Source organism: Corapipo altera, unplaced genomic scaffold (assembly GCF_003945725.1).
Source record: "Corapipo altera isolate COAL_440 unplaced genomic scaffold, ASM394572v1 171, whole genome shotgun sequence".
In the NCBI taxonomy this organism is placed as follows: Eukaryota; Metazoa; Chordata; class Aves; order Passeriformes; family Pipridae; genus Corapipo; species Corapipo altera.
The window spans coordinates 1,137,465-1,161,014 of NW_020884972.1; the positions used below are offsets into that span (position 1 = coordinate 1,137,465).

At 48.7% G+C, this 23,550-nt stretch overlaps 1 protein-coding gene and 1 long non-coding RNA gene across 4 annotated transcripts in view; both read right to left on the reverse strand.

Annotated features, from left to right (window-relative positions):
* LRRTM4 (leucine rich repeat transmembrane neuronal 4) overlaps positions 1–23,550 on the reverse strand; it is a 204,957-nt gene that overhangs the window by 27,595 nt on the left and 153,812 nt on the right. The gene's annotated exons all lie outside the window — the stretch shown is intronic.
* LOC113957581 lies at positions 2,678–21,023 on the reverse strand. Of its 2 annotated transcripts, XR_003531220.1 has the most exons (4): positions 20,921–21,023; positions 5,303–5,417; positions 3,213–3,287; positions 2,678–2,800 (listed from the first exon to the last, which is right to left on the reverse strand). It is a non-coding gene; the product is annotated as an uncharacterized LOC113957581 (long non-coding RNA). The 2 variants fall into 2 exon arrangements; XR_003531219.1 differs by lacking the exons at positions 5,303–5,417; positions 20,921–21,023 and adding an exon at positions 4,900–5,081.

Genomic DNA, 23,550 nt, shown 5'->3' on the forward strand with positions numbered 1-23,550 from the left:
CCTTTCAGTGCCAACACCAACCCCTGGGGAAACCTTTCAGTGCCAACCACCCTCGGGGGGAAGGACCTGCTTGGGAAGCCTTTGGAGAACTTGTGGAACATCCCTGTGCTCACCACGAGTCCCTGCCAGCAGCAAAGGCTTCCTGGGTCCTGATCTTCATGCAACAGGCACCTCCTCCCACCCAACAATGGCTTTTCACTGAACAATCTACCAACAACAACCACTTTGAGTATAATTAAGTAATTAATTATATTTTCTAATCTATTAAGCCTTGATTGCTTATCAAAGCATTCAGCTGGATCATTTTCCTCTTGTCATTTCCAATTAATTTAGCTTTTGTTTTTTTTTTTTTTTTTTAAAGCAAAGGAAAAAGTCTCTCAAAGTTCTTGGGGAATCAGGAGCTTCAGTGGAGCAGAAAGAGTAATTGCTGGGTTTTTCCAGCTTTGGCTTCCTAAGGGATGGTGTTCACATGATTCCACACAGGTGGAATGGCTCCCAGGTATGAAATGCTTATCTCTGGCATTAGTGAGAAACTCATAAAGGCAGGAATGCTCCGTGGATCTGCAAATCCCTGGAGCTGCACAGTTCCACTCAGCACAGAGCAGGATAAACCCAGGAGTGGGGGGGAATTACCCAGCCAGGAATAAAACTCATCTGGCAGCACGGCTGCAAATCCAAGCATGCTCACAGGGAACTGCCAGCTAAAAACATATCAAATAAAACATTCTCAGGTGGTTGAGACTCACAGAGCTCCACCAAAGTCCATGGGATTGCTCTGCTTCAGGAGAACTGGGAATCCAGTCCACATTCCAGTCTGGATTGTTTAAAATCATAGAAACACAGAATGGGTTGGGTTGGGAGGGCCCTTAAAGCCCATCCAGTGCCCCCCCTGCCATGGACAGGGACACCTTCCACCATCCCAAGTTGCTCCAACATTTCCTTGGGCACTTCCAGGGATCCAGGGGCAGCCACAGCTTCTCCGGGAATTCCATCCCAGCCCCTCCCCACCCTCACAAGGGAGAATTCCTTCCTAATATAAAAATGAGTATTCACTCTACAGTTTTAGCACAAAATAACATTTTTTTCCCCCAATAATTTGTCCTGGGACTTTAAGAAGACTCCAAAAACAAGTGAATATCCAATAAGGGGGAAGAAAAACTTGTTGCAGATCCCAGTGGTATTTGGGAAGGAATTGTTTGGGAGAAAACCCACACAAAGGTGTGTGAAATCATTGCTCCAACTAACTTTTTTAGCCTGTATTGGTTACCATAAGGCACTTAATAAGGTGGAATTTATTTGGTTTGGGAATACACTCTGCTCTGATGTTTGATCTCACAGAGAGGAAACAACAAATAAATTAACTAATAACAGGGAAATTAAGCAGGTTTCCTTCTTTCTGTCCAGCTGGACCAGGAATATTTCGCAGCACAAACAATCCATGTAAACGACTGCTTACTTAGTCCCTTATGGGAATGTAATCCAGCTGGAATGGGCAGCAGGGCCACAAATTAAGTGCTCTGTGTAAACTGATGCCTCAGAGCTTTTTGGATTTTCTAACTTTTGTAGATTTTAATGTACAAAACCAGTGTACTCCATATAAAACACACGGTGCACGTGATGCAGAAATAATAATCTCAAATAAATGTGAGGTATAAATACATTTGTGATTAGAGTGTAAGAAGGGGTTCCCTACTCAAAGTCAGCTGTAAACCACAGCAAGGAGAGGGGCATTTCTGCCCTGATGGAAGAGAATAATCTCACTTGTGTCAGGGTGGATCCCAAATGTCACTGCTGACTGTGCTGCTGAAGCACAGGATGTGCTTTGGCTGCTGCTTTTCCCTGGATTTTGCCAGGATTTTTGGGGTGCACAGGAGTGGGGATGATGCCTTTTCCTTCCAGCCACGGAGCATCCACAGGTCACTCTTTTCATGCTGGTTTTGGAACTGGATGGTTTTGGTTCAGCTCTGGGATGTGTTTCCGCAGAATAAAACAATCCTGAATCCTTTCTGGCAGCTGGAAAAGTTTCTGCAAATCTAACATGAGGTGTACAGAACATAAAGTTTGTTCTTTGGGTTAAAGGTGGGGAAAGTTCTCCCGGAGCTGGGAGAGCAGGACTGGAAAATTCCAGCTGGGTTCTGATCCATCCCAGTGAAACAGGATAAACCAGCCAGGATGAACTGCACTCACCCCTGAGGGCAAAGCCTGGCAAAGATGCCTTATCAGGTGAAATCTGAGGCTAATTATGCTTTTGGGGGACACAACTGTTGGGTTTTTCTGGGTGGGGGGAGTGGGCCAGCAAAGCTGGAATTCACAGAAGACCCAGAAAAGCCCAAATGGGGCTTTGCAAATGGATTCCACTGGGCAGCTCCCAACCCTGCTGCACTTCCACCTTCCAGCTGCCTTTCTTCACTTTACTACCTGGGAGCTTCCAGGAATTATTGACAAATGATGTCTTGGAATTCTCACTGACCACTTCTTGAGCACCCAAGAGATCTGAAAACTGCTCTCAATGACACCCATTTTCTGCTCTAAATGGCCCATTACACTTCATTAATGAACCCATTTATTTTTAAGTTTATGTGTTAAATTAGAATTCTTTTATATATTAATTAATATATTAATACATAATATACATATTATACAGAGCACTGAAAGATCTAAATCTCTTTAATTAAGACTTAAGCAAACTCATACCCCCCCCCTCCCCTGGGGGCTTCAAGCAGGGCCTGGAATGGGCTGGAGGTCAAAGCACATGGATAAACTAATTCCAGGCCACATGTTCTCCAAGAGATATAATCACCTGCCAGAGATAAAGGAAAGAAGGGAGAGAGCCCAGTTATTTTCTCATTTCAGATCTCAGACAAGGCTGACATGCAACTACACACCAAATAATGAAAAGTGGGATAGAAGCCAAAATTGTCCCCAAATTTTCCCTGGAGAAAGTTTATCTCACTTGGGCATTTTCTAACCACCCATCATCTCCTTCCCTTTCCCCCAAGACAGCTTTGCCTCAGATCTGGCACCTGAGAGCCACCTTTCCCCTCAAGTGCCACTTACAGTTTGGATGTTAATGCCTCCAAGATTTGCCTGGTGCCACTCCCATGCTAAAGAAAGGGATCTGCAACATCTAATTCTTTTCCATCACTTCTCCCAGGATTAACTGGGGAAACTTAACAATCAGAAAACTTTCTTAAGAAAAAAAATAATCAAACCTCTGAAATTCAAGTCAGTGCAGAAATTCATTTCTCTGTCAGTACCAGCACAAACAGGTTTTCTCATCCTTCTCCCTGGGTATTGAATGTCATTCATTTCAAAATAGATCTATAGATGTATTGCCATTTTAAACTGTGAAACAATGCACCAGACAGACAGTAAACTGGCTCTGGACACTAAATAAATTTGCTGCCTTATTGACTGAGGTGAATACAAAGAGATGAAGCACTAAATCCTGCCAGCTCTAATCTGAAGTTGTCATGCCAGCAAAAATTATATCCAACTCATCCCAAGGAAATTCTGCTTCTGAAATATTCTTAATAAACACGTTGGGGAAGGATTTTCTCTTTGTTAAAACTCTGGGAATCCACAACTGGCTGAAAGGGGGTTGTGGTGAGGAGGGGTCAGGCTCTTCTGCCTCAAGTGACAGGAGGAGAGGAAATGACCTTAAACTTCAGAGAGTGGTGGGAACAGAGCTGCATCCCAGGGGGATCGGAGCACTGGGGGTGTCCTCAGGGCTCAGTGTTGGGCCCAGCCCTGTTTGGTGTCTTTATTGATGGTCTGGATGAGGGGACTGAGTGAACCATCAGCAAATCTGCAGATGGCACCATGTTGGGGGGGAGTGTTGGTCTGCTGGAGGGCAGGAGGGCTCTGCAGAGGGACCTGGACAGGCTGGATCCATGGGCTGATTCCAAGGGGATGAGGTTCACCAAGGCCAAGGGCCGGGTCCTGCCCTTTGGCCACAACAACCCCCGGCAGCCCCACGGGCTGGGCCAGAGTGGGGGGACAGAAAGGGACCTGGGGGGACTGACTGACAGCAGCTGAACATGAGCCAGGGGGGCCCAGGGGGGCAAGAGGCCAATGGAGCCTGGCCTGGCTCAGGAATAGTGTGGCAGCAGGAGCAGGGCAGGGATTGTGCCCCTGCCCTGGGCACTGGGGAGGCCACCCCTGGAGTGCTGGGCCCAGCTCTGGGCCCTCAGTTTGGGAAGGATGTTGAGGGGCTGGAGCAGGTGCAGAGAAGGGCAACGAGGCTGGGGAAGGGTGTGGAGCACAAGTGCTGTGAGGAGCAGCTGAGGGAGCTGGGGGGGCTCAGCCTGGAGAGGAGGAGGCTCAGGGGAGACCTTCTCACTCTCTGCAGCTCCCTGCCAGGAGGGGGGAGCCGGGGGGGGTCGGGCTCTGCTGCCAGGAACCAGCAGTAGGACAAGAGGGCACAGCCTGGAGCTGCCCCAGGGCAGGTTTAGGTTGGCCATGGGGAAGAAGTTCTTCTCAGAGAGAGGGATGAGCCCTTGGAATGGGCTGCCCAGGGAGGGGGTGGAGTCCCCGTCCCTGGAGGGGTTTAAGCAGAGCCTGGATGTGGCATCAGTGCCATGGTGGGGGGGACAAGGTGGGGTTGGGTCACAGGTTGGACTCGATGATCCCAGAGGTCTTTTCCAGACTTGATGATCCCAGAGGTCTGACTCTGCCATTCTGGGATAAATTGCACCAGGGGAGGTTCAAATCAGAGATTAGATTTTCCACTGCAAGAGTGGTCAGGCATTGGAATAAGTTGCCCAGGGAGGTGGTGGAGTCATGACCTCTGGAAGGGTCCAAGAGGCACCTGGATGAAGCACTTGGGGATGGTTTAGGGGTGATTCTGGTGGTGCTGGGGGATGGTTGGACTGGGTGATCCTGAAGGTCTCTTCCAACCTTGATGGTTCTGTGAACCTGCAAACTCTTAAGCACAAGTTGTGTCCAGAGTTTAAGGTGCTGACAACACTCTCCTGGAGAATTCCACCTCACAACACTCTCCTGGAGAATTCCACCTCACAACACTCTCCTGGAGAATTCCACCTCACAACACTCCCCTGGAGAATTCCACCTCACATCCCTCTCCTGGAGAATTTCACCTCACATCATTCTCCTGGGAGAATTCCACCTCACATCATTCTCCTGGAGAATTCCACCTCACATCCCTCTCCTGGAGAATTCCCCCTCACCTCCCTTTCCTGGAGAATTCCACCTCACATCCCTCCCCTGGAGAATTTCACCTCACATCATTCTCCTGGGAGAATTCCACCTCACATCATTCTCCTGGAGAATTCCATCTCACATCCCTTTCCTGGAGAATTCCATCTCCACATGCCCTGAGGAGCTTCCAAGGAACATTTCAGCATGGAGAGAGACTCTGTGCAGGATCTGTGTCTCACCTGAGCTCTCCTGGGTCACTGTGTGAGTAGATCAGTTTTAAACCTGGTTTCAGAGAGCTATAATCTGAAATAAATAATATCCACAGCACAGTTCCTGCTGTGTCCCTCTATGACTGCATCCCACCAGTTCTTTCCATCAGTGTCTCCAACCTCAATCCATTGGAATGTGGTTTGTGACACCCACAGCTCCCTGAACATACAAAATAAACCCTCAAAACAGCAAGAAACAAACAGGAAAACTGGGGGATTTTAGGGACCTGCAAAATAGAACAGGTTCCCATCCAAGTGCATCCAAACATTTTCCTCTCCTCCCCTCCACACCCACTCCCCACTCTGCTCCAACAAAGCTAGAGGGGCAATTTGCTTTTTTTCCCCCCTTTCCTATAAATAAAAATAGTGAATTAAAAATCAATAAATTAATAAATTATCTAAATAAATCTAATAAATTATCTAAAAATGCATATCTAAAGAGAGAGCACCATTTTACAATGGCTGGACCTGCTCCTGAAGAACCCTTTAGGGCTCCCTGTTGGGATTTCTGTCACGGAATGGCAGAGTTTTTCAATCACATCAGCTAAGAGCTGGAGATAAGATAGGCCCAGAAAAGGAATTACATGGGATATACCCTGTATAATTTGGCTTTGTGGCTGGGGAAAAAAAAGCGAAAGCAGAGGCAGTCACTGAAAGCCTCAGTGATTTTAGGATTTTGGCTTTAAAACAACTTATTTACTAGGAGACAAAATCGGGATAATGTTTCAAAAAGCGGCTCTGTGGCTTCAAAACTCGACTGTGGTTGTCAGGCCTGTCTGAAGCACTCGAAGTTCAGTTTAAATTTTGAGTGCCCACGAGCACAAAAGCAGCTGAGATGTTTGGGGTCGGGGCATTTGGAGTTTAAAGGCAACTCCCTGCCTGCAACACAGCTGGAAAGGAACCTTTGTGTTCCTGAGCCCCTGGAAAACTTACATTGGGATAGAATTTCTAAAAGCTCCAGAGGTGTTTTTTGTTGGGTATTTTCCCCATAAAAGCTCTGACATTGCTAAAATAGGCAGGAAAAATACTCTGGGGGAAGAATGTAGGACACTCAAACATCTGCCTGTGCTGCCCCTTGGGGCGATTGCTGCCCTTCAGGGGGTTCTGGCAGGGGGAGCCCTCACATTAATTGGGGTTTCTGGGCCTAACTATAGAACTGTGAGCACTGGGTGGACCCTTGCCTCTGGCTGAGTGACATTTTGGGCGTAGGAAGTGAAAAAAACGAACCACAGACAGAGAAAACCCTGAGCAACAGCTACGAAAATAACACTTCCACTGCTACACATGGATTCCAGGGATGGTTTCTTCCCTCCTGGGCTTCCCTGATGCTGGGTTTGAGCAGATTGTTGGATGCCATGGATGGAAACCTGCAGCAGCACCTGCTCCCCGTTAATGAGCCCTGCCTGGCTCTGGAGCAGCTGTTGATTTTGGTGGAGCTTTGTCTTTATTTGGGGTTTGGAGTGTTTGTTCAGCGGAGCAGGAGCCAGGGAAGCCCTGAGCAGCTGCTGTGACACCAGGCATGGCCCTGGCTGCCAGATCACCTCTTAACCCGTGTCCTGGGCCTCAGGAACAGCTCCCAAGCAGGGCTGGGGGTGAGTAAGGACCAGAGAAAGGGAAGTGGTGAATTCAGGCTGGTTCCTAGGGGGCAGAAATAATCTGATTTAATAGATACTGAGTGGGCTTGGTTTGGTGTTCCTGAGAAGCATCACTTCTCTTCAATCCCACCTTTCCCCACCACTTCTCTTCACCTGCATAAACCTATCCAAGGATTTAGATCCCTTATCCCACCTGCAAGGACTGCAGTGGGGAGGAGGGCTGAGCTCACACCCCCCTGGCATGAGGAGCCCTCGGGGCCATGGCTCAGGGGCTGAGGGGTTCACTTGATCTTAGAGGGATTTTCCAACCTTAATGATTCCATGATCCTGTGATTGCCCTTTTTACCTGGAGCTCTGCTGAGACCAACAGATCTGACCACTACATGGAAATAATCAGAGAATCCCAGAATGTTTGGGGTTGGAAAGGATCTTAAAGCCCATCCAGCCCCTCACCCTGCCATGGGCAGGGACACATTCCATCATCCCAGGTTGCTCCAAGCCCTTTTCAACCTGGCCTTGGACACTTCCAGGGATCCAGGGGCAGCCACGGTTTCTCTGGGCAACCTGTGCCAGGGCCTCCCCCCCCTCACAGGGAGGAATTCCTTGCCAATATCCCATCTAACCCCCCTCTGGCAGTGGGAAGCCATTCCCTGTGTCCTGTCCCTCCATCCCTTGTAAACAGTCTCTCTCTTCAGGCACTGCAAGGCCACAATTAGGTCTCCCTGGATCCTTCTCTTCTCCAGACTGAACAATCCCAACTCTCCAGCCTTTCCTCCCAGCAGAGCTGTTCCATCCCTCTGATCATCCTGGTGCCTCCTCTGGACTCGCTCCAGCAGCTCCATGTCCTTCCTGTGCTGGGACCACAGAGCTGGATGGGATTCCAAGTGGGATCTCACCAGACCAGAGCAGAGGGGCTGGGACATCCTCAGGAAAACAGCTGAATTCAAACAATCAGCTGATTTCAGCTGTCTTGGCAACCTGATTATCCCCAGAGCCTGAGCCAGTCACACACTGTGTCCAAGAGGAGTTGAATAATGAAGCTGATAATGAGAACATGACCATCTACTATGGACAAAAGCAGCTTTCTAGAAACAACAAACCAACAAGCCCATGGCAAAGAGATGGGTACAAGATTCAGAGATGTGTACATACAAAACTTGATTGAAATTAAACTTATTAAGTACTGCAATAAATTCAGCTTGGGTGGATGGAAGGCAGCCCTTAAGTAAGGAAGGGGGAAAATGGCTTTAAATAATTAAGGCTCTATTTACAAATGTCTCCTAAAGTATTCATGAGAATCTCTTCATAGGGATAATAAACAATAAAATAAAGAATAAAGCTCCCATGTGAACAGCAAAGGTGTTCTCTGAGCTGTATCTGCCAGTTTGGAGAGGGTAGAGGATGGGTAAGAGACCCCAGCTGCTGGGTTGGAATAGAAAACTGGCATATCTCTGGAAAAACTGTGCTGTGGCTCGGGCAAACACCCTTCAACCATCAAACATCGTAATCACAGGATTGGTGACGTTGGAAAAGACCTTTAAGATCAAACCCAACACCCCCATGGTCACCACTAAACCACGTCCTCAAAGTGCCACATCCACGTGTTTTTTGAACATTTCCAGGGATGGTGACTTCCCCACTGCCCTGGGCAGCCCATTTCAATGCTTTACAACCCTTTCCATGCTTTTTTTCCCCCCTAATATCCAATTTAAACCCCCCTGGTGTGATATGAGGCCACTGCTTCTCATCCTGTCCCTCCAAACCAACCTTGACCCCTCCCACGTTCATTTGCTTTGTCAGCTTTGAAAGAAAAGGTCACAGAGTACATCTTTCTGACTCTCATGCAAATCACTCTGCAGATGTTAATTACCAGTTACCAAGGAATGATTTCTTGCCTTGGAACTGAGGGTTGATTTGGGTAATTGCAGCTTTGTTCCATGTTTTCTTTATCCAAGCACAAAGAGCCCAGACTTGCTCCCATCACACCTTGTAGTGACAAACTGCCCCAGACCAGGACAAACACAATTTCCCAAACTCCTTTTGATTCCTGAAAAAAAAGCTGTGGGATCCTGGTGGCTCACACAGCATCCTCTGGCATTGGGATCCCAGGGGCTGCCTGGAGGCTCTGGAATACCTGCAAACCCCTCTGGAATACCTGCAAACCCCTCTGGAATTCCCTGAGCCTGCAGCTGCCAGCCCGAGGGACGGCGTGTCCTTGGGACAATCCCAGAGCAATCCCAGTGCAGCTGCAGCTGCAAGGGAGCCTGGAAATGAGCATCAGGGAGCATGGAAAAGCCTCCAAACCCTGTCACTCCTATAGATTATAACACAGCAAGGAGACAGAAGGATTTATGGAATGTTTCCCTCCTTCCAGGGCAGCACCGCCAGCAAGCAGCACGTTCCGTGGGGGCAGAGAGAATGAGGGATTCTGTGGAGCACCTGGACACCCCCCAGTGGAATTCCTTAAATCAGGGCAGAACACCTGACCAGGGGCTGAGTTGGAATTCCCAGAGGAGCTGTGGCCACCCCTGGATCACTGGAAGTGTCCAAGGACATGTTGGATGGGGGCTTGGAGCGACCTGGGATGGTGGAAGGTGTCCCTGCCCGCTGGAACTGGATGGGCTTTAAGGTGCCTCCCAACCCAAACCAGTCCATGATTCCATAATTCCATGGGGGGCTGCCATGGGGGGAGTTCCTGCCGCCACAAAAACAACGGATGAGAAAAGATCCTCCGTGTTTGCAGGTTCTGCCACTCCTGAAGGGCTGCTCTGCTCTGCCCAGAGAGGGCCAGGCTGGCTGGGGCTGCTCTCCCTTGGCCTGGGACCTGGGGTCAGTTGGGCAGAGAAGAGGACAACCCACCCATGAAGATCTGTCCCACCTCAAAACCCTCATCTCCAGGAGAAAACACTTGAGCTTGGCCTCCAGTCCCTGAAGGCACAACCAGAACAGCTTCTTCTCCAACTGCAACTGCAAACAGAGCTGAGGGAGTCGGGATAATATCACCTGGGCTGAAATAAGCCCCAAAGCAGTTCCCTCCCTCCTCTTTAAAGGAAGGAACAAATAAAGCAGGTGCTCGTTTCTGAGATGAATATAATGGAGCAGAACTAAATTAGAAAGGATTTGAGTGTAATGATCACCTCCTGGATCTTTAGGAGGATACAACAGGTCTCCAAGTGCACACTGGCAGCTCTTTCCCCTACTGCAGGTGGCTGCTGTTGTTGTTTGAACAGGGGAGCTGCATTCCAGCCTGGTACTGAGTCACTGCCTCATTTTAAAGAATTGATCCCAAAAATCCATTTGCCTGCAAGCAAAGTTCAGCTTTCAGATAAATAAGTTTAGGCTGGGGAAAAATAGGGGAAAAAAGCTGCTTTTCAGTGCAAGCCAAGCTTAGACTTTCTGGAGGGGGCACGGAAGGTGCTCCAGGACAAAGGACTGCACAGGAGCAGGGAGCCCAGGCAGCCCCAGCTCTCGGGGGGCACAAGCACAGCAGCAGCAGCTGAACTCGGAGCTGGGCTGGCACTCCAGGGGCTCAGAGGTGCTGAGACACCATCTGCCCTTCCCTGGGGGCACCTCTGCTCCTGCTGCACCTGCCTGTGCTGGCACAGCCCAGCTCAGGGGACAGCACTCAGAGATGCCTGCACAGGCTCCCCAGAGGGGATGGCACTGGGCTGGCAGGAAAGTGCAGCTTAAGGGACCAATGAGCTCCAGAAATGAGCCAGTTCATCTGCAGAGGCTCAGAGAGATGACATTTGTTTGTCCAACCCCATCATGCTCAGTGTCCCCACCCCCTGCAGTGAGCACTGCTCAGCCAGCAGAGCATCCCCAAAGCCTTCCCTGCATCACCAAACAACTCCAGAGCCAGGAATCACCAAACCCTTCCCTGTGTCACCAAACAACCCACAGCCAGGAATCCCCAAACCCTTCCCTGCATCACCAAACAACCCCAGAGCCAGCAGAGCATCCCCAAACCCTTCCCTGTGTCACCAAACAACCCACAGCCAGCAGAGCGTCCCCAAACCCTTCCCTGTGTCACCAAACAATTCCACTCCACCTGGGCCACCACCCTGCCCCTCACACCAGGCTTCTCTCCCCCTCTCCCTCTCAGTTTCTATAATTAAAAAAATGGACAAGCTCCTCCCGGGCTCCAGAGCATCCCCAACCCCAATTCCACTCGATGACAACCTAATTAATCTTCTTCTTTTGTTTCCCCAGCACACGGGCTCCGCTCAGCTGTGGAATATGGTGGAATCTTGCTGAGAGCACATCTGCCAGGATTGCAGTGTGGAGGGAGGAATCCAGCAGGCTTTTGTGTGACTGTATCTGTATTTGTTTAGCTCTGTGCCTGCCGAGCGCTCCAGACACACGGAGGAGAGAACAATCTATACAGTCATGTCCCGAATTGCCAGAAACACCTGTGATCCCAGACACTGGAGCATCAGAATGCAGCAGGAAAGGCGTCTCTCTGCCCAGGGAGACATCATTACTCCCACACACAGCACTCAGGTAAAGAAAGATTATGTGACTCGGCCAAGGTCACCCAGGAAACTGTGACAAAGCTGGGAATTGAGCCAGCGCCTCACGTCCTCAGCTTAACTCCTACAGCACCTTCTTTTCCAAGGTCTGCATTCCCTCTTTTCCCCCCCAGGGCTCTAATTAAACCGACTGGCCCATCAATAGCACTTGTGTACTGATGTAGAACTCAAAGGCCTCATTCTGATAAACTCCTGCTGAGGGTGAAGAAGCTCCTGGAGACACTTGGTCCCAGCAAAGTTGCCCTCACCTGAATGGAACCAAAGCCAAGGTTTTTGGTGGATCTTTACCCACCTGCTTTGGCCCTTGGGTGCCCAGGCCCTGTGCCAGCAGTGCACCCTCTGACCAGCAGCACCCTGATGTGAAAAAGTTGACTAAAAACTCACCCAAACCATCTTCAGCCCATCATTCCTGGGAGCAACAACACCCCAGCCTGGGCCACGTCCTGCTCCCAGAGCTGGGCTTTATCTGCCCTCAGAATACTTGTTTCTGTTCTCAATCCTTCCGTTTCTGGCCCTGTGAAATGCTGAGATTGCCCCCATTTTCACTGAATCAAAGGTTTTGAGACCTTTCAGCTCAGACAGGACCACGAGGCAGAGCCTGAAGGGCTCCAAAGAAGTTCAGGACTCACAAAAAGTCAGTGCCATGGTCAGAGTTGGAGGCTGAGGTTTGACTGTCCAGGGTTCTCAGGGCTGAGCTTAAATTACAGCACCACAAAATAATGAAAGGTCACAGGATTTCAATCAAGACACTTGGCCAGTATAAATCTTGTCTCTCCATGGAAGCTCTTGTTGCTGTTTAGGCTTTTCCCTGCTAAAGTCCAGCTCAGTTTATGATTTCAATATCAATCTATAAAATCTGGTGCCCTGGTTTTAAACGAGAGCTAAATTTGTCTCTGCTTGAAGGGAATGAAGCTGCATCAATGTGGTTTCTTACATTTACACCAAGAGAATTTGATCTGCACCTGAGAATTTTCTGAAGGTAAAACTCTGCTTTGCCCTTTTCCCACCCTGGCTGCCTAAATTCCTGATATTTGCTAATGAAATTATTTGGCTAATGAGCAGTGATGCCAAACCACTTTCACTGGGAGCCACAGTGCTAATAAAGAAGACAAAAAAAAGTGGGGGAGGGGAGGAGGAAGAACCTTTGGGTTCTTTAGGATAATTACATTTTGCGTCAAATAAGACAAATATTTCAATTTTGGGCAACATGTACCTAAAGAATGAACGTGGGCTGTTTTAGTCACAACATGTCACGGGGATTAGGCTGCTCAGGTACCTGCAGTCATACAATTAAACCTGGCATGTAGTAATTAGGAAGGCAGGTGTACTCAACACAAACTACAAGGTTTCCTCCGAGCTGTTGTCTTACGTTGGGTGAGTGATCACAGAGATACAACAGAACCACTCCCTGAGCCCCAAAGGTACAAAACAGAGGCTGCACCAAAGTTATTTATGGTGGGAGTGATGAAGGGCAGTTGGAACTGGAATGACTGGGAATCCCTGCCAATAACACGGGATAACAAATCCGTGGGAGCTCATGGAAGAGCTTTGGGAAATGTGGGAGGGATTATCCCACCCAAGGTGTTTTCAAGTGTTATTAACATCCTGCAAGTGGAGAATGATCCACAGAACATCTGATCCATGGAAGAGGCTCCCCAGGAGTGTGTGGGGTGCCCATCCCTGGAAGTGTTAAAGAAAAGGAGCAGAATATCCCACTCCATGAGTTGGTGGGATTCGGTCAAAGCATGGGCTTGGTGATCTTGGAATTCTTTTCCAACCCTAACGATTCTATGTGCATCCCATCCCAGTACACCTCCAAAATGTCATCCTGTCTTACAAGTGACCTCTGCTAAATCTTTGTAAATCTTTTCTGAACAGAAAACCTGAACACCTGGGCCCCCCCCACCGAAGTCCCCTAAATTTTGCTGCCTGAGAAGCCTCCCAAAGCCATCAGCCATCATTAACAGTGATAAACAGGATTATCATCCTGGAGAAAATCCCTTCCTGTGTTCCACAGGCTCCCTGGCAGTGGAAGTTGGTGCTAATGAGAGCTGTAGTTCACATGTCAGAGCTCAGTAAAACAATTAGGAGTCGTGTCCTACTTCCTAAATCCCAATATTGATAAAGGAGTAGAACTTAAACTGCCGTGAGACGTTTTTATGGTCACTGAGAACTTCCTGAGTTATGTTAAGTGGGCTAAGGAGCTAAAAAGGAGGATAAATTCCCAAGCTTCAAGCCAACAACAAGCCAGGAAGAGGATGCCACCCCTGGAGCAGGTCAGGGTATAATTGTGTGCAACAGGATATTTTATCACCTCCTTCTGAAGTATCCAACACTAACTAAGTACACACACAACTCAGCTAATTCTAAGTGGGTACTTTTATGCCTCCCACTAAAAGAGAGGATTTTTCAAAACTACCCAGGGCATTTGGGTACTAAATTTTTATTAAAATTAATGGGAGCTGAGCCTCCCAATCCCCCAAGTGGCTCTGAAAGTCTCGGGCCAAGGCTGTACAAGTGCTGCTGTTCACTCTGAAGGCTCCTGATGCAGTTCACAAGCCTCCCTGGTTCTGTGCAGAGCACATTTCCCTCCGATGCAGCTCCCCCTGGGATCACAGAGTCATAGAATCAGCTGGGTTGGAAGGGACCTCTGAGATCATCAAGTCCAACCCTTGATCCACTACCCCTGCAGTTCCCAGCCCATGGCATTGATGCCACATCCAGTCTCTTCTTAAAAACCTCCAGGGATGGAGAATCCACCCCTTCCCTGGGCAGCCCATTCCAATGGCTGAGCACCCTCTCTGCAAAGAAATTCTTCCTAATCTCCAACCTAAACAAAAGCAAAAGGCTGCCCAGGAAACTCTGCCTATGTGCAATTATGGATGGACTTATTATTTGGAGCGCATTTCACGGGATCATCATTCCATGACACCCAAAATTATAATAATTCCAGCCAGAATTTTTTGTACTTACTAATTTCCAGCCTATTCTGGGTCCTCTTTGGAGAAGTGAAATTGGTGCTTGCAGCCTTGACAGCAAAGGACAAGTGCCTTGACAGGACAAAATGCTTCCCTAAGAATAATTCAATCCAAGTGTGGTGTAAATCCCTGGGGTGCCTCTCCACTGGTAGTATTTCCATCAAGAATCTCCCAAACCTTAAATCCAATATTTAAGATTTATGGGTTCCACCAGTGGTTTCAAGGTGAGAGGCAGCTGTAGGAATGTTTTGGTGCTTCTGCCCATCTCACCTTTCCTTTTAGTCCAATAAGGAAAGGGAATAGAAGAAAATGCTCCCCTGCACGTCCTGGTATATATAATTTCTGTCTGAACAAACACAGGTAAAGGGTTTCCAATAATAAAAAAATCCCCATAAACCTGATGGGTAAAGAAAAATACAGGATGAACAGGATTGTTTACATTGTAACCTGGATGTTACATAAATTTGGGCCCCAGGCAAGGTCAGGAACATGGATTAGGAGACGCCACAGACAGGGAGAACAAACTTTCATTATCTTGGTTAAAAATAGGCAACTGATGCACAAAAAGCTTCAGTAAATTGCCCCAGATTATCCAGGTTTCTGCCAGAGAACTCCCAAGTACTGTAACTGAACACTTGCAGTTCAAACTCAAATCAAATATAATTGGGGAGAAGAAGAGACACAAGAAAAGAGATGAACTTATTGATCCTCCCTGACACACCAGCGTTAGAAAAGAGCATTCCTATCTCAAAGGAGAAGGAAAGAGCATTTCTATCTCAGCAAAAAGAAGGGAAAAAAGGGTAATTTCATGGAGATTATTCATTCCCAGCCTAGGAATCATCAGTCAGTAACCACAGGATTGGGGGCCACAGTATCTGCTCAGAAGAGCTTTGGTTTAGCCCCATGTCCATCACAAAGATCCCAGTGTTTTGAACGACCTAAGTTCAAACCTTAAGGTTTATTTTGATATCAGCCCCCTTTGCTTCATCCTGGACCCCTTTGGGGTCAGTTGTTAATGGCACTGAGAAGAGATCCTGTCCCGGGAGCTTTGGGATAAAGGCTGGATCCAAGAAACACCAGGATTGCTTCCCTGCTCTCCCAGTCCTTGCCAGCAGAGGCTTTACTCCATTAACTTCTCCCACCTGGATTTCCCTCCATCAGTACCTGCAGCCTGAAGCACTTAAAACATTCCCTCTGTCCCTCCTGTGGTTTTAAAAGCTCAAGTTGTTATCTTTGCTTAAGAGAAGTCACTGAGGCTATGGACCCTAAATGGCCGGGTGGAAATCCAGTTTATCCAGTTTATCCAGTCATGCTCCCAGCCTGGGATTCATCTCTGGCACTGGCACTGCCTGAGGGGTTGAGCAACAAAACTGCAGCTCTGAGGAGAGGAACCAGGGCACAGGTTTTTCCTAATTTTAATAAAATACCCACAATGTTATTCAGGACAAAACCATCTCCTTTTGCTGTCTTTGGTCTCTGTCAAAGACCTGCTGGTTTGCCCAGGCAGGAATTGCTTTTAGTCTTGTCCATGTTGGGATTTGGGCTCCCAGTGGATGGCCAGCTCCCAAAATAAAGCCCCAGGGCAGCTGCTTGGCTGGCAGGGAGGAGCTGCTCCCACTTCAGCTCCCTCACCTGAGCCCTCAGCCCAGGTTGGGACAGGGAAGCAGCGACTCCAGCACAGGAGAAACTTCCCTGGGGACCATCCAAAGTGCAGGTTTGCAGGGCACAAGACCTTCCTATTTGTCTGTGTGCACCAGCATGGTCTGTGCAGTGCCCAGGCCAGTCCCTTTCCATGCTGGAACAGTCCAGAGACACGTGGGGAACTTCAATCCTGGGGGGGAGATGGTTCCAGGGACCTTCGGCTGCTAATCCAGGGCATCAAAAAAAACAAACAGAAAGGGCCTAAATTAAAGCAGTGACTTGTTCTCTCAGTCAGTCAGTGTCCAATGGGAAGATTTGCTGAGAAAGGCAGGATAACATTGTGATTTAACCCAGACTGACACAGGACACTGCCCAGGGACTAAGCCCAGCTCAGGGACTCCTGTTTGAAACCACACACAAGTCAAGGGAGGAAACACAGGAGCAGAAATAAAGCAAATATCCCAGAGGGGGGAGAGTCTTCCAAAGGAGCTACTAGGCCAGCTTGGCTGGGGCTTTGTCCTCCCAGCCCTGGCAGGGACTGTTTTCACTCCCTCACACCTGGAAGTTTTGGATGGGGCTTGGAGCCACCTGGGATGGTGGAAGGTGTCCCTGCCCATGGCGGGGGTGGCACTGGATGGGCTTTGAGGTCCTTCCAACCCAAACCATTCCATAATTCCCTGATTTTCCACTCCACACGAGCTCAGAGCTTTGCAGCCACACCAAGCACCTTGTTTGAAACATCCAGGGAAAGATCCTATGGCAGCAATTCCAGTAAATTAAATCCCAGTGCACTCAGTGCTGAGAAATGCTGAACAAGCTGAGGGGAAGGAAGGAGTGATGAGATTTGTAACTACTTAGTAGACACAGTAAGACAATTACAGTGCTGAAAGCTGCCCAGGCAGTCCTGCACATCAGGCTTAGTTTGCACAGGTCCATAAATAGGTAATTTGACTTGGGAAAGCACTTTGGGATGGCTTGGGGTTGGAAAGTGATATTGAAAAGAGAATCTGCGTGTAAATGTGGCTCAGTGCACTGCAGCACAAACAAATTCAACATGGTCACACTGCAGTGCAACAGGGAGGAGGCTTTAAATGCAGATTTGATGACCCTTCCACTGGTTTTTTGACTGGAAAATGCTGTTATGTCTAAGCAAAGAGTTCTGTGGCTGGAGCCCCTTCGTGGATATTCTGAGGAGAGGCTCAGTTCTGAGGCCACTTTAAAAGGTCACATGCAGGGAGAGAGCAGCCTAACAGACAATGTAATATATAACATTTAGAATGGCAAATCTAAAGTAAACTTCCAAAAGTCTTTTCATGGAGGATACTGAACAAGGAAGATGAATGAGGAAGATGAAAGGATGAACTGACACGTAATGGAGTAGCAAAGTCAGGTGCCAGTGATGGTAAAGGATTCTGCTTAAAAGATTTCTAAAATGCACCAAAATAGTCATTAAGGAGAACAGAAGGAATCTGTAAAAAATCCAAATATCATTCCAAGGTGCTTATCAACAAATTCAGGGACATGTTGTGTGTCAAGTGTGTGTTTAATGTGTTAAGAAAGGATCTTTACTATGACTTGATTAACCAGCTAAAGGTAAAACATTAACAAGGAACCAGCACTGCTTTAATTACTGACCTCTTGAACACGACATCTCCCTCAAATGAATGACTTGTAATTTATTCAAAGCATTTAATGATCACCAAGTGAGCTTTTACAGCCTATTAATAGATGACCTCCTAGAGCATGTGATCCAAAAACCCAGATAAGGAATACCTTGGGAACTCTGCTGTAACACTGTCTCAGGCTTGTCTGTTAATATTCAGGCCGTTTTTCCCTCCTCACATCCCAAAAAAGTGTAAAAGCAGAGGCTTGATCCAGACTCGCCGAGGAAATCAAGGGGCACTATTTTATTCTCTTTGGTACCAAGAGGGTTGGAGCAAAGACTGATAGAGAACATTATCACGCTCTGAGATGAAAAAGACATTTCAGTGCTCAGATGTCTCCTTTCAAAGGGAGAGAGAACCCCGGGAGAGGGAACTTATCACACGTGGAGCGGAGTCGGGAGGCCAGAGCGGGGAGGAGGGGATGGCTGAGTGGGGCTGTCCCAGGGTGATCCCATCAGGAGAGGCACCACAGCCCCATTAGAGGGTTCTGCCTGCACACAGCACAAAAGAGAATCTCTGACTCTTTGGAGAGGGAGGTTTTAAGGACGAGGTAGTTGTGTCCTGCAACTGCACCTCATCCTTGAGTCCACAGCACCTGCTCGACAGCAGCCTCCTGCTCCTACCCTGCTTGTGTGCCTGTTGCATTCCAAAATTTGGATGTGAGGAAAAGAAGAACTGCTAAGTTTAAACAAAAGTCTTGGGCTGACAGAGACTGGGGAAAAAACCTCCATCTAGAGTCCAGACAAGGATCCATTGAAGCCACGGGTTTGGAATGTCCTGCCCAAGCCTGGAGAAACCACGCTCTGATCTCATCAAGCCTGTGCAGAAGACCTTTTGTGTTTTATCTCTCCCCTTGTGTTACCCGTTCCCCCATGTAATCCCCCTAAGATAAAATGGGTTTTCCCCTATGATGTAAGTGCTAAGACCCAAAAGTTTGTAATTTAGGATTTCCCCTTTACCTCATCCCTGTAAGGTCCCTAATTGCAATAGTTCTGCCCCCTGGTGAATATGTAAACCCTGAACCCTTCAAATATGAACTTGTAAATCCAATAAACAATTCCAGCTTCTTGCCTCCCTGGGATGTCTCAGCATTATTGACCTCTGCATGTGCCCCTGCCCTGCCTATCACCTCGTGCCCACTGCTGCTCCCCCAGGGAGAAGAACCACAGGCAGGGCTGAGAGCAGAGCTGGGACCCCCACACCTGCATCCTTCTGTCCTTGGGGACACCCAACCCAGCTCAGCCTGTCCCCACCAGCAGCTGTGACATGCAGAACTCTTGCTGAGCCCAGCAGGGCTGAGGCAAAGCCTCATAGAATCATAGAATCATAGAATAATATAATCAGCTGGGTTGGAAGGGACCTCAGAGATCATCAAGTCCAACCCTTGATCCAACCCCGCCGTGGTTCCCAGCCCATGGCACTGATGCCACATCCAGTCTCACCTTAAAAACCTCCAGGGATGGAGAATCCACCCCTTCCCTGGGCAGCCCATTCCAATGGCTGAGCACCCTCTCTGCAAAGAAATTCTTCCTAATCTCCAACCTAACCCTCCCCTGGCACAGCTGAAGACCGAGCCCTCTTGTCTTGCTGATGGTTGCCTGGGAAAAGAGACCAACCCCCAGTTGGCTCCCCCCTCCTGTCAGGGAGTTGCAGAGAGTGAGGAGGTCTCCCCTGAGCCTCCTCTTCTCCAGGCTGAACAGCCCCAGCTCCCTCAGCCTCTCCTCACAGCACTTGTGCTCCAGTCCCTTCCCCAGCCTTGTTGCTCTTCTCTGCACCTGCTCCAGCCCCTCAATGTCCTTCCTGAGCTGAGGGCCCAGAACTGGACACAGCACTCCAGGGGTGGCCTCACCAGTGCTGAGTCCAGGGGCAGAATCACTTCCCTGGACCTGTTGGCCACACTGTTCCTGAGCCAGGCCAGGATCCATTGGCCTTCTTGGTCACTGGGCACACTCTGGCTTCGACACCCTTTAACCTGCTGTGCTGCCTCTCACCCTCTGCTCTGGGGGAGCTCAACAGCAAGAACTCCCTGCCAGGGCTCCAAACAACCTGCAGCAAGGTCCTCACACTGGTGCTGTCCTGTCGACACCAGCACCACCACTCCTGCCCCTGAGACTCCAGTCTGTGTCCTTGCTGCTTTTTTAATTAGAATTTCACTTCCAGCTTTAGCCTTTCTAATTAATTTGTTGTACCTCATTAATTTCCCCCGTAAACTTTTTTAACACCTCCTCTCCCCACATATTTTAGAGTCCAGCAATTAACTTCTCTCATCTCCTGTATCTCACTGCCACCTCTACCTGCTCACACTTTTGTTATTTAGGTGTTTTTAAATCATATTGGTTAGTTACTGACAGCCAGTGGCAGCGTGTGAATGATAGTCTCTCATTAATTAATAGTTTTACATTATGAAAAAAGAAGAGTATGAGCATCAAGAGGGAAAACCAGAGCACAGGAACTAAAAATACAGCTTTGACTGTCTAACTGTCAGTGGTGTGCTGATATATTTCTCTTAGTAGACAGCTAATTAAAAATGGGAGTTTAGAGGGAAATAAATGAGCAGCTGCTGTGTATTTTCATAGCAATCAAACCCGAGTTGCCCCGTGCCACACGTGAGGTCATGGGCACTGTTCCTCATGGCAGGATGAACGGGAGAGAATCCTGGAATATCCTGAGTTAGAAGGGAAACACAAGGATCATCCAAGTCCAGCTCCTGGCCCTGAACTCTGGATAGCCCAAGAATCCCTCCAGGAGCCTTTGGAGAGAAGGCTGGGAGAAGGAGGATGAGAAAACCCTGCTTGCTCAAAAAAATCATGGAATGGTTGGGGTTGGAAGGGACCTTAAAAATCATCCCATCCCCTGCCATGGGCAGGCACATGTTCCACTAGCCCAGGTTGCTCCAACCTGGCCTTGGACACTTCCAGGGAGGAATTCCTTCCCAACATCCCATCTAAACTAACCCAGGGTGCTGTGCCCTGCAGGGGAGGCTAAATGGGGACACCAGCTGGTCCCTGTGGCCTCGACATCCCTTCCCTGGGCCACTGAGACAGAGCCCTTGTCCTGGGATTCTGCAAGATCAACCCTCACCTTTAGCACTTCAGCTTCATTCCAGACCCATCAACCATTCCCTGGAGGAGGAGGGGACATGGAAAAGTGACCCAGACTCACCAGGCACCATGCTGTGTGTGAGAGGCTTCAGCAAAACTAAGATATAAGGAGATGAAGTAACTGAGACCTGCACTGACCTCACAGATACTCCCAGTTCCACGGGAGGAACCACTGGGACACTCAGTAATCCATGGATTGAGTCCCTCCTGTCCCATTCTGGCACCACAGACCACACCTGAACACACACATGGCAGCCAGAAAACCAGCCCCAAGTTATGGTAGAGAAGAATTAATTAACAAAAGCTCCATTAAGATAAAAACAAGGTGCTGGATTCAACCAGAGTTTACAAGGACATAAAATAATAAATTAACCAAGTTTGAAATGGAAATTGCACATGCTAATTACATGATTTATGTTACACAAATAATGAATTAATATTAATTATTTTCAGAGCTCTGGATTCCATTCTGAGTTATGGCAGCACAGTTCCTGTGCCAGAACAGCTTTCATCATTCCATCTTGGTCTGTTAAATCAACTTCCTTTAATATTCTTCTTCCTGTGACCACTCAGACTTACAAACTCTTCAGGAGAAGTAAATTTTAATTTGGTTTTTAATTTAAAGTGTTTAGAAAGCACCTTGAGACGATCTCAACAGAACCCATGCTGCAGTTTCAAAACCTGGGAGGTTTTGAAAATAGCTCCACTTTACTTTTTAGAGAAAGGCAATGAAGAGGGAAGCAATTCCCACAAAACCACAAGTACAGTGAGTCCTTCTGGATTTCATTATCACCTTATTGGCTCCACCTTCTCGTGGATTCCTGTTAATAGTCTGCCAATTTGATTATTGGGATAGATGTGCCATCTCCCCCTGATATTAAATCAGGATCCTTACAGTCCTTGGGATTCTGAGCCCTGGGAATGGCCGGGAGCAGCTCACCCAGCTGGGCAGAGCAAAAGCTCTGGAGCAGCAGCAGCACCATGGCCACAGTTTCCTGCTGCCAGGAGGAGAGGAAAGGCTCCCAAACTGGGATGTTTTGGTGCCTGACAGGGCAGTCAAGGGCCCTGCAAGATCCAGGCTGCAATGCAGAGCCCCCCATCACTGGAATTCCCAGGGAGGTGGACCCACCATCCCTGGAGGTGTCCAAGGAAGGCCTGGCCGTGGCTCTCAGCTCTCTGGGCTGGGTGGCAAGGTGGGCATGGGGCACAGGCTGGACTCCATGCTCTGGGAGGGCTTTTCCAACCTCTGTGATTCTGGGATCACAAGGAAAGTGTGAAAGGTGTGACATTTTCCAAATGACAACTCTCTCTTTGCTAAAACATGAGTATCAGTGGCCAACACTTGCTCAGTGCCCAGGGCAGGTACCAGGGCACCACAGCACCACAGCACCACAGCATGCCTGCTTTGAGCTGAGGGAGGTAAACCTGGCTGAGAAGGGTGATGCCTGGCAGAAAAAACAGAGAGAGAGAACAGGACAACAGAGCAAGCTGTGCTATCAGATGCCCGGTGCCCCAGGAGCAGTGGCAGTGATTCCTAAGGCAGTCTGGGAGTGTCAGAGTGTCCCTGTCACTGCGTGCTCCTGAGCTCAGCCACGTTCACTGCAGACAGAGCCCGGCTCTGGAACCCTCTGCTGAGGAGATGGAACGGGAGCTGACACTTTCTGTTCCTCTCTGAGTTAGCACAACTCCGAAATGAAATTTTCCATGACACTGCTGCCGTGATTTGGGAGGCAATTTTGTCAGGAGTGCAGGTGGAACAGGGGGTTTGGGGTTTTATGTAAGGAGGGGGGAGGGTGTGGGAGAGGCACATGGAACACACGAGTTGTTTGCAGTTCCAGCAGGAAAAAAGAGCCAGCCCGTTTTGCTCCAATAGTCAGTAAGGCAAGAACAAAATTCCAGAGCTTCCCATATGTTTCTTTCCAGGGAAAGCCCTAGTCCTGCCACCTCCCTACCCCTGAAGGAGGAGGGGACATGGAAAAGTGACCCAGACTCTCACCAGGCACCATGCTGTGTGTGAGAGGCTTCAGTAATACTAAGATATAAGAAGATGAAGTAACTGAGACCTGCACTGACCTCACAGATCCTCCCAGTTCCATGGGAGGAACCACTGGGACACTCAGTAATCCATGGATTGAGTCCCTCCTGTCCCATTCTGGCACCACAGACCACACCTGAACACACACATGGCAGCCAGAAAACCAGGCCCTGACAAGGCTCTGCTGAGGCACCGGGGCAGAGGGAATAGGAAAGGGAATATTTGGATTGCTCCTCTCAAAACCACTGTCCAAGAACAACACTTTCAGAGTCCCTTTTTGTGAGGAAAAATGGAAAACATCAGCATGGAATTTGTGTGTGGATCAGAGACTGCATCCTGTACCATCCCATTACTCTGGAATGCCAAGCTCCCCTCATCCCCCACTCATGGCATAGCCACACTGGGCCCTTCCAAAGCCAGGCTGGATGGGGCTTGGAGCAACCTGGGCTCTGGAAGGTGTCCCTGCCCATGGCAGGGGGGGCACTGGATGGGCTTTAAAGTCCCTCCCAACCCAAACCATTCTGTGTTTCAATGATTTTAAACAAACCAGACAGGAATGTGGACTGGATTCCCAG